This window comes from Pyxicephalus adspersus, chromosome 8 (genome assembly GCF_032062135.1).
Source record: "Pyxicephalus adspersus chromosome 8, UCB_Pads_2.0, whole genome shotgun sequence".
In the NCBI taxonomy this organism is placed as follows: domain Eukaryota; kingdom Metazoa; phylum Chordata; class Amphibia; order Anura; family Pyxicephalidae; genus Pyxicephalus; species Pyxicephalus adspersus.
In genome coordinates, this window is record NC_092865.1 from 67,249,677 (window position 1) to 67,260,287 (window position 10,611).

The window sequence follows — 10,611 nt, forward strand, 5'->3', positions numbered from 1 at the left end:
GAAATGCTATATGCCAATAAAATGGTCAAACCTAAAAATACTGAATAACCTTGTTTTTCCATTAATAGATTTTTATTTCTCTAATGGCATGGGCGTATTCCAAAATGGCAAGGTCAGAATTCATTGGGCTCAAATTGTGAAAGAATGGTTCAGGGATCCACATATGGGTTGGCCACCATTGACTTCAGACTATATCCCAAATGAGAATCTGCTAGAGAAAACTTTTTACGTTCTGACTCTCCCATCATCAATACAAGATCTTGTCCAAAATGTATAGGCTTATTAAAAGAATACCAAAATAAAAGCTAAAGGTGGTCCAACAAAAAATTAGAGAGTATGGCTTTGTTTTACTGGGCACTGTAAAAAAAAAGCAAGAAAAAAATGCTTTGTTCTTTCATTAAAAAAAACACATTACTTTGACCCATAGCTGTATTTGGCAAACATCTATGGTTCTGCTAGTTTTAGCAGCCATTTGGAGTAACATTTGGAGATAATACTTTGATGTTACTCCTGGTCTCCATGCTGGAGGTTCTGACATGTGGAAGCAAAGCCCTGTATCTATTAAGCTGGCTGTCTCTACACAAAGGAACAATGGAGAACAAGCAAGAGGAGTATAAGCTGCAGGGAGACCCCAGGCGATACTGATAACTAGTCCTTTGCCCTATTTATCTTACCTTTGGGCACAGCTTCTAAAACTTAGGTTAAGTACACACGTGCAATACTTGTCATTGGAAAGGATCTTGCACGATCCTTTCCAACGACAAACGACTGAACGATGCATGAACAAGATTATTCTGCTCTATGGAGAGGGGAGGGAACGACGGAGTGACACCCCGCTGCGTTCTCTCCTCTTCACTTTCATTACAATCGTTTGTAATCTGGCGTGTGTATAACGCTTTTCGTCCATCCTGGCGGATCCACGATAGACGATCCAGGGACGATGGAAGACGGGCGCTGTACACACCCCAGATTCTCTTCTGATATCAGCCCTGAGCCGATTATCGAACAAGAACCATCTAACGTGTGTTCGTAGCCTTAGTCTACGAAAGTATTTTGATTTTTTTATTCCCTGTTGCTGCATATGACCCCATAAACAGCTATTTTTGTTTTCAGAGAAATTGTTGTTGCTTTTGTAGCCTTTTTATGTGGCCAGTTCAAAAACAAATATATGTCAACGCAAATGTGTGTTGTGCCTTTTATCCTATTTTCATTGCATGCAAAAGCAGTATGTATGTCAGTAATGTTTTCTGTATTCTGATCTTGTTGACACTGGGCTAAGAATGCCTAATGCCTCATGAAGTCTTTGAATAACAAGCCTTTGTAAACTGAATTTTTCATTTCAATAAAATGTTTAATTAATAACAATATAACAAGTATCTGTCTACAACAATGAAACATATGTGTTGCACACTTCTTTGTACTAAGTCAATGCTTAAAGCAGAACTAAAAAAAAAAATAAAAAAAAAACTCACTTAGTTTTAATCCCTCAGATCCCTCGATTGCACTGGACCTTTCCTCGATCTGGTCCCGCGCTGTCCTGGAATTTTTCTTCGTCCCGGGGCAGAGGAAGATCCAGGTGCCGCCACCTTCAGTGTTCTTCTTGCTTCTTCTGGGTATGCCACCCAATCCTGCACTGCACAGGAACCTCCTGGGATGCGTGATGTAGTATCCCGGGAGGCTCTGTGCACCCAGTCTTGTCTTTTCTACCCTTTTATGTAAAGAAAAAAGTTGAGTTTAGGTTTGCTTACATTTTTTCCCTAAAATGAACATATTCTGGCTACCCTTAAAATGCCAAAAGTGTGTTTCATGAATATTGAATACTTAAAGCATACCTAAACTCAGAAACTTCACTTTACATTTTTTTTTAATGCAACACCTTTTTTAAAAAAAAAAAAAGGGTACAGCACCGCCCCCTAATTCTCAATCCATTAGGGCAGAGGTCGGCAAACTCCGGCCTTTAAGCCAGATACAACCTAGCCAGTAGTTTGTTCCGGGCTAACACCCCCCTGGCCGATCCAGCCTAATCCCGGCTGGCAAACCACAGTGGAGCCAGAACAAACTACCGGAGCTAGAGCTGCCTGAGCTCTGGAGCCGTATGCGGCTCTTAAGCCTGTGTGTTGTAGCTCCCTTCCCTATTTACCACGACCAGGGTTAACACTTCCGACGCCAGGGTAAATAGAGAACATTCCCTCGCCTCTGTATGCATTGCGGAGGGGAGGGATTTCCCTTCAGGGGGCGTTCCTGGTAGGGAGGGGAGCCATTAGGCCGGGACTCGAGAGAGTGTACGGCCTAGTGGCCAAAGAAGTTTGCTGACCTCTGGCCTAGGCGATAATTGGGAGCGCAAAGCGTCTTGGGATACGTCATGCATCCCAGTAAGCTCTTGGCTCCCTCTGCGCATGTCCGAGCATCTCGGGCATCTCATGAAAATTTGAAGAAATTGCCAATCTGACACATGCGCAGTTTTTTTACAACCTACGTCATCTGATCTCGCGCCTGGGTCTGGTGACGTAGGAAGAAGAACAAAAAGAAGAGGGAAAGATGGTGGTGCCCGGCGCGCCGGTATGGAAGTGGATACCGGGAGGACTCAGGACCCAATAAAAGACCTCTCCAGACCGATCGTCTGTCATGCAGGATTGAGGGTGAGTGTATTTTTGGGGGGGGGCATTTTTCAGTTTACTTCCTCTTTAGGTGATATTTAGGTAAAGTCTGGTGCCCAGGTTTCTATCAATCCTGAATTTTCCAACAAGGAGAACTCCCTGCAATAATTCCCTGCTCTATTCTTGTGCGTAGAAGTGTTCTTGCCTAGCTCGATGTGTTTCAGCATCTCTTGGTACATTCTTCATATCATAGAATTAATATAAACCAAACAGGGAGCGGAGAACCCCTCATAATGGCGCCAGCAGAAGTGTAGCTCCAGGGAATCAAGTATTAGAATATTACTTTTGTTTTATAATAACATAAAAATTGCAAATAATGTCCAAATTTTTTCTGTGGACCACCAACATTTTCTCGTAAACCCCCAGTGGTCCACGGACCACTGGTTGGTGACCGCTGAGCTATAGAATCTGTCTGATCAGTTTTTCTGTTGGACCTCCAGGCTCTTGGGAGTTTTCTCCAGCTCAGCCACTATTGTGGCAAAATAATGTTAGCAGGGGGTACTGCTTTGGAGGCAAAAACAGTATGGAGGATGTGCCGTTAGCCTAAAAGGGGAATATCTGTGAATACACTGGGTCCTCTAGGTGACCCTCTGCTCTGTCATTGTCGTAGAGTGTGCCCTGGTGCGCCACTCCATGTCCTTCCCCTCCCCCTGCTTGACTGTCCAAAACCTTCTATTCTCATTGGCTGAACTTAAGTGACAGCTTGGAGTCACTATGATAGCAGCACCTTTAGTGGTTTTCAGGCTTTTGTTGTTCACAGGAGTGTTTTTTGCAGGCATGTAACGTGTATGAAATAACTTACATGCAAATATAATTTTATGAGAAAATTTCTGTTGAATAATCCAGCAACATGGCCTCTTTAATATGCATTATCATAGTGTGGCTGATTTACTAAAGGAATTTAGGCTGTTTTGTTATCAAGGAGAATTATCACCTTGCAATCACGGCAAGGATTTTTCATGACCCTTTCCAATGACAAATGATGCATAAATAAGCTCTGTACATACAGTTCTGTTCTACCTTATGGAGAGGGGAAACGGCGAGTGGCACTCCGCTGCACTCTCTCCCCTTTACTTGCATTTGTTGTCCGTGGATCCGCCAGGATGGTCATTCAGACAACAGACGACGAGCACTGTACACATGCCAGATTCTCGTCCGATATCAGCCCTGAGTCAATTTGCAGACGAGAACCATTGCACGTGTGTACATAGCTTAAGTTTAGTGAATGTAGTGAAAAATTACAAATTACCCAATGAAGTTTAAGGAAATCCTAAAAAACTGTATTTTCCTTGCACAGAAAAAATAAACACAATAATACACAATGTGGTATTGTGTATTAAGAAACGCTGCAGTAAGGCAGCCAATTCATTTTGCATGGACTGGCATCTTGAATAGGGGAAGACTGCAAACAACTTTCCTTTGCCTTCCTTGCAAGTCTGAATGCCAGGACAACTATATAGATGAGAGAAAGGGTCGCAGCCTTACTCCAGATCCAGCTTTGATCTCTAAAAGGCGGGGAATCCTGATATATCCTAAAATCATCCTATTAATACTGACCTGAGGATTATAAAAACAACTTCCAGTTCAAATAGTATATGTAAACTTTTTTAATGCTACAGTGTGTTGCAAGAAACTCCAATAGGTAGCCTTGAGATACCATTAAAACGTAATGACATTGCAACTCACCAAACTGTGGCGGCTTTAGGTTTTCTCATTCAACTTTGCAGACGTACAACTATAGCCAAGTGACTTTTCTGTAAACAGACAGTGAGATCTTCCAATCCTAAACGAACAAGTCATACTTGTCGGCCCACCTGATGGCCTGAAATAGGCTTCAATTAGTGGTTCGTTCAGAACCCGCAATTTGTGTGCCAAACTATGTGAGATGGGAGAAACAGTCGGTGGTCTTTGTGGGATTATTCGCTGCCAATTTCAAATCTGTTACATTTTCTTACAAGCGAGAGGAAACTTTTAACTACTCTCTATATTTTTAAGCTTTTGATCTATGAATTCAGGCAAAATGTAAAGGATTTTTCTGTTCAAGGCAAAAGTGCTTAGGATGTATTCCACTGAATGATCCAACATAAATGAATGTATCTTCGCCATCATTTCCCATATGATATATCACAGTACAGGTGGTCTCTCTATCATATAGTGTTAGGATGAAACTTCTGGCCAATAAAAAAATAAGAAAAAAGATTGATGCACTGAGAGACCTAAACTGTTTGTCTTGGAAGAGTTATTATGATGTTAACGTGTGTACAAAATGAAATTCAAGCCAGGTTTAATGTGTACTTTGTGACCGGTGAACTTTATTACACATTAGCAAAACCAGTAATCTTGTTTGTCCCTACAACTAAAAATATTACGTGTCTCTACAGCTAGAAAAAAAATGTTTCCTCGATTTGCTAATTCCTAATAAAAAATACATTTTGGCGCTGATCATTTTTAAGTGTTAGTAATTATTGCCAGGTTAGGGTGAAAGCTAAAGGTTTAAGTTTACAAGTCCTTATATGTGGTGGCTTTGTTGGTTTTCTCTCTTTTTCTTTCACTGTCAGAAGTCCAGTTATAATGAAAGGGCCTCCTTAAAATGAACTAAACCCTGTTATATTCACCAGTCCCCAATCTGTCATGGGTGGCGCCATCTTCTTCCTTGTTCTCTTCTTTGCTGTGATCTTCATCCACTTTGATTGACTGGACAGGGAGATTGTTCAGTCCTAGCAGTTATGGGGGGCAGCATGCACATCTCAAATATTCTGACAGCTGAAGCGAGCGATCAGGCAGGTAAGAATGCATATGGGACCTCTCTGCAAAAATGCCCGCCTGGTCACAATTTTTTAAAGTGGAACTTTCGTTCCGCTTTAACACAACACATAATAAGATATTCCATAATGCATTTTATTGTATGTGCATTAATGAAATGCAACAGATGACACAAGTGTATGTGGCCCCTAAGCCTTTTTCTCCCTCTAAAGCTACGTACACACTTCCAATAATTATCGTTAGAAAGCGAACGATTACGACCTATCAATGAATATGCACATGCTGTAACGATATGATCGTTCAAATATAATCCACCAATACTGTACACACGCTAGATACCATCATTCAAACGATGCAGGGAGTGACATGTAAAGAAGAAAGTATATTGCAGAAACATGCATGGTCACTGAACAACTGTATACACGATAGATAGTGAACGATCGTCGGCCAATCAGATCCGCCGTGTCGTTCATTTCCGATGACAATCCTCGTTCATCTGCGTCGTTGGTCACCTTGTTTGTGAACGATTTTTGCCTAATCGGTTGTTCCTCGTTCGTTTCCAACGATAGTTATTGGAAGTGTGTACGCAGCTTAGTCCATATTCTCATTCATTCGGGAGTAAGAGCTTGCCAGAAATGTATAAACACTTTATAAGGGATAGGAAGGGCTACGGAGGCAGTAGGATACCTGTTAGCCATTTCGTTGGAATACGGACTGAGATCCCTAAGCTACAATCACACAGGGTATTGGGATTTGTTGGTCTGTACAGCCATATATATTGCCCAAACCTTAGTGGGGCTGATCCATAAAAGGAGAAGACTATTCACTTATTAAACTGAATGTTCACTGAGCTCAGTAAAATAGATGCTGAGTTCACTGTTTTTTCCCCTACAACATGTTTGGTTATTCAAAGTGATCACAATGTCACTCTATTTAGTAAACCCAGTGAATATTCACATTTTTATGAAAATAGTCTCTATTTCTTTAGTAAACCAACCACAGTTGGTTTCAAAACTCTAGAGCCTAAGGCCAGTTTCAGGCCTACTTCGGGGTCAACTGATCCCATGTGGCTCCCTGAGGCTGCACTGGAGTGCTGATTTGAGATCCAGCATCTGTCCATGTGACATCCAGCGGCAGTGAGCGGTACTAATACCACCCACTGCTGCCCCTATTCATTCTACACGGAGCTGCACGTAGCATCTCCCCAGAGGCATCAGTTCTCTGGTATGAAGTGCAAACTCATGGCGAGCGTGTAAACATAGCCCAATCTGAGTACAAGCCTAATACTGAGCAAAATACAAAATATGCTGCAGCAGTCGATACCACTCCTACATCAAGAAACCACTGGGACCACTGTCAAAATGAAATAAAAGCAAGTAATATGTCTGTTTTTTGCAACAACTGGACCTCATAGTTGGCTTTATTGGGTTTCTATATTATATATATATATATATATATATATATATTTTATATAATATATATATATAATTTTTATATTTTTCCATGTTCTCCCTAATTTTTGTACTTATGTATTTACTTAAAATGACTTTGCAGTTTAAGTTAAAATTCAAAAATGTCAGTGAGCCCTGGCCTTTACTACCAAGTATTCATCACCATGGAATTGCACAACACATCGATCCAGTCACTGGGCTTAAACAAACACAAATTACATGAAATTGGCAGCCGGCATTCTGCCATGGGTTTTCATCTTGCCTGTGGTATTTTGTGACTGCGTAAGCAGGCACACAGATGTCTTTTTCATGGCTCACAAGAACTCTTTCTGTATTCTGTAGCAATTACTTCGTAGCTAAAAAAGTTCAATTCAAAATGAACTTGTGAACAAGGTCAAAACTATGTTTGATGGGGCCCCATAGTAAAACCATTAAGGGGCCCCCTTCTCTCTCTAATCAAGCTAGTGATATAGGATACTATTTGCTTTTATAGCAATTGTAAAAAGGTTTACAACTAAATATATTGATCTCAAAGATTTAAACACAAAGATGAAATACATAAACAGGAGGTGTTTTACCTGGCAAAGAATTGATATTTATATTTATTCAGTGCTAAGATTTGCACTGCACAGCCAGGTAGATGACACCACTTACCTTCACAATTAGACAATATAATAGTCTCAGCTCCCCAACCTACTAACTGGAGAGTGAAGAAACTAAATACTAATGAAGTTAGCTTTTTTCTCACTGTTCTCTCTCCTAGGGTCTGATTTATTATAGCTTTCAAAAGCTTTCTTTTTAAAAAGTTACGGGTCAGAACAATATAGAAAACCCCATCTCAACACAGGTAGGAGAACAGGTAGATTTATTAAAGCTCTCCAAGGCTGGAGAAGATACACTTTCATCAGTGAAGCTGGGTAATCCAGCAAACCTGGAATGGATTTCTTATAATCACTTGCTATTTGCTAGAAACTGTTTTGAATTCTGGACCAAATGCATTCCAGGTTTGCTGGATCACCCAGCTGCACTGATGAAAGTGTATCAATTGCTGACCAAGAATGTGCATGGGGCTTAGGTATTCAGCTAATTGCCACCGGGGTCTTCTGAAAGAAATGTAAACATATATGCAGCAATCTCTACAACTGCCACGAGGCAGTGATCATTATTGAAATGCTTTGATATTTTTCTTTCATATTACACACTGCAGTGCCCTGAGCAGCATACAGACAGCTGATTTGTACAAACACACAACTATATCTCAAAGCCACCGCCTGCCTTGATAGAATGCCGCACCTTCATCCCCAGTGCAATAGTGAATGTCACTTTAAATTGGAGGTTAGGAGCGTATTTATCATGAATGGATCTGATCAGTCGGCAGAAAATTGTTATCAGATACTTACTCTAGTTTTCCTTTACAGGTGTATCCTCATGTCAGCAAACAATGGGTCAACCCTCCTGACCTCTCAGGACTCTAGATTATAAAGAGATGCCTCTTACCTCCTCTTGGCATTCTGCAAAATAACCCAAAACAGGACACCTAGGGAGGGAACTATGCTAAAGCTACGTACACACTTCCAATGGTTCTCGCCCGAATATCAACTCTGCCCATATTGGACAAGAATCTAAAGTGTGTACAGCCGTTCATCGTCCAAATGACTGTCCTGGCGGATCCACGGACGATGAAGGACGAATGATCATGAAGGGAGTGCCGCTCCATCGCTCTCCCCCTTCCCTCTCCATAGAGCAGCACTCATTCATGCATCGTGCAATAATAGTCGTTGGAAAGGTTTGTGAAAGATCCTTTCCAATGACTAATATTGCATGTGTGTATGTGGCTTTACATGAGGATACAAAGGCCTGATTTATTAAAGCTCTCCAAGGCTGGAGAGGATACACTTTGATCAGTGAAGCTGGGTGATCCAACAAACCTGCAATGGATTTCTTAAAATCATTTACTATCAGTTGGCAAAGGTTTTTAATCCTGGACTAGATCCATTCCAGTTTTGCTGGATCACCCAGCTTCACTGATGAAAGTGTATCCTCTCCAGCCTTGGAGAGCTTTAATAAATCTTCCTGTTCTCCTACCTGTGTTGTTTTTTTAAATCAGGGCCATAGTGTCTGTTGGGATCATTGTGGTTTTTAAAGCTGGGAAGCTCAGTGGTTAGCACTCTGGCCTTTGTAGCACTAGGTCACAGATTCATATCCCAGCAAGCACACTATCTGCATGGAGTTTGTATGTTCTTACTGTGTCTGTGTGTGTGGGTTTCCTCCGAGTACTTCTGTTTCTTCCCACATCCCAAAAAACATGCAGTTAGGTTAATTGGCTTCCCCTCAAAAATTGTCCTTAGACTACACTAATGACACATGACCATGACATGAGATTGTGAGCCCCTTTGAGGTACAGTTAGTGATAGGACGATAGACTTTGGCTACGAACCCACACTTTCAATGGTTCTACCCTGATAATCAGCGCAGGGCTGATATCGGACGAGAATCTGTGTGTACAGCGTGCGTCGTTCATTGTCCGAACGACCATCCTGGCGGATCCATGGATGATGGACATTGAACGATACTAATGCAAGAAAAGGGGGAGAGCGCACAGCAGGGTGCCGCTCCATCATTCCCCCCCCCCCTCTATAGAGGAGAACATTCATGTATCTACAGTGCTCTTTCATGCATCGTGCAGTGAAAGATCCTTTCCAACGACTATAATTGAAAGTGTGTACGCGGATTTTGTAAAGCGCTGCATTATATGTGGATACTATATAAATACTGTGTAATAATAATAGCTCAGCTTATCATCCAAACTTGTGTAAAATATAGGTAATATGGGGTGAAATGACCCCAAAGAGAAGACAGAAAGGTAAAACATTCATACTATTGCAATTAATTTACAGATTCACCAGAATGTTTACTGAAATAAAATTAGAATTGTACATTTGAAGTGTAACGCTCAATATTAGGGACGTTACTGAAAAAGAAGTAAAATATTAAATGAAAAAGTTTTTATTTCTTTTCTTTCACATGAAAAATTTTACTATTATAAAAAAATACCATATTGAGCACCTAATATAGCAACGGTTGTTGGATAGGCAAGGTGCAAAAGTTTTTTTACAAAATGTAACATTCAGGTCAAGGGCAGGTGAACACGTGTAAAATTGAACTAAATATTCTGCATCATTATTGCAACACCCATGAAATTCTATTTTAAAGCAGATATTATCATGAAACACCCACTGACAATTTAAGTCAGTGAAGATCATTCTATATTGGGAGTGACCATTACTAAAAATAAATAGCCTGCATTTATAATGCCATGTTACACCTCTATATAATTACATGCTAAATAAAGAGAACATTTTCCTTTGACATTCCAGATTACTTCTTTCAACTGCTGTTGCTATGTCCTTATAGAACCCCATATTTCAAAAGCAAATACATAACTAGGGCTATCCCTTCTAAATGTAGCTAAGTGTAATCTATAGAAGCATTCTATAAATAATATAAAACATCAATACAAAGAGTAGGACACTATTTAAATCCAGCTACTTTGGCGTTGTGGAATATGAGCTCATTGACTAAAAATAAATTTGTAATTGCTTGTGTAAAATGTTGGAAAAGTGGATGATTGCCGCCATATTCCATAGGAGTATTCTACAAGACAATCATTCCTCTCCTAAAAGGTTTTAGAGAAATACGTTACATGATAGTGAGCCAATGACAATGGTTATATACAATAT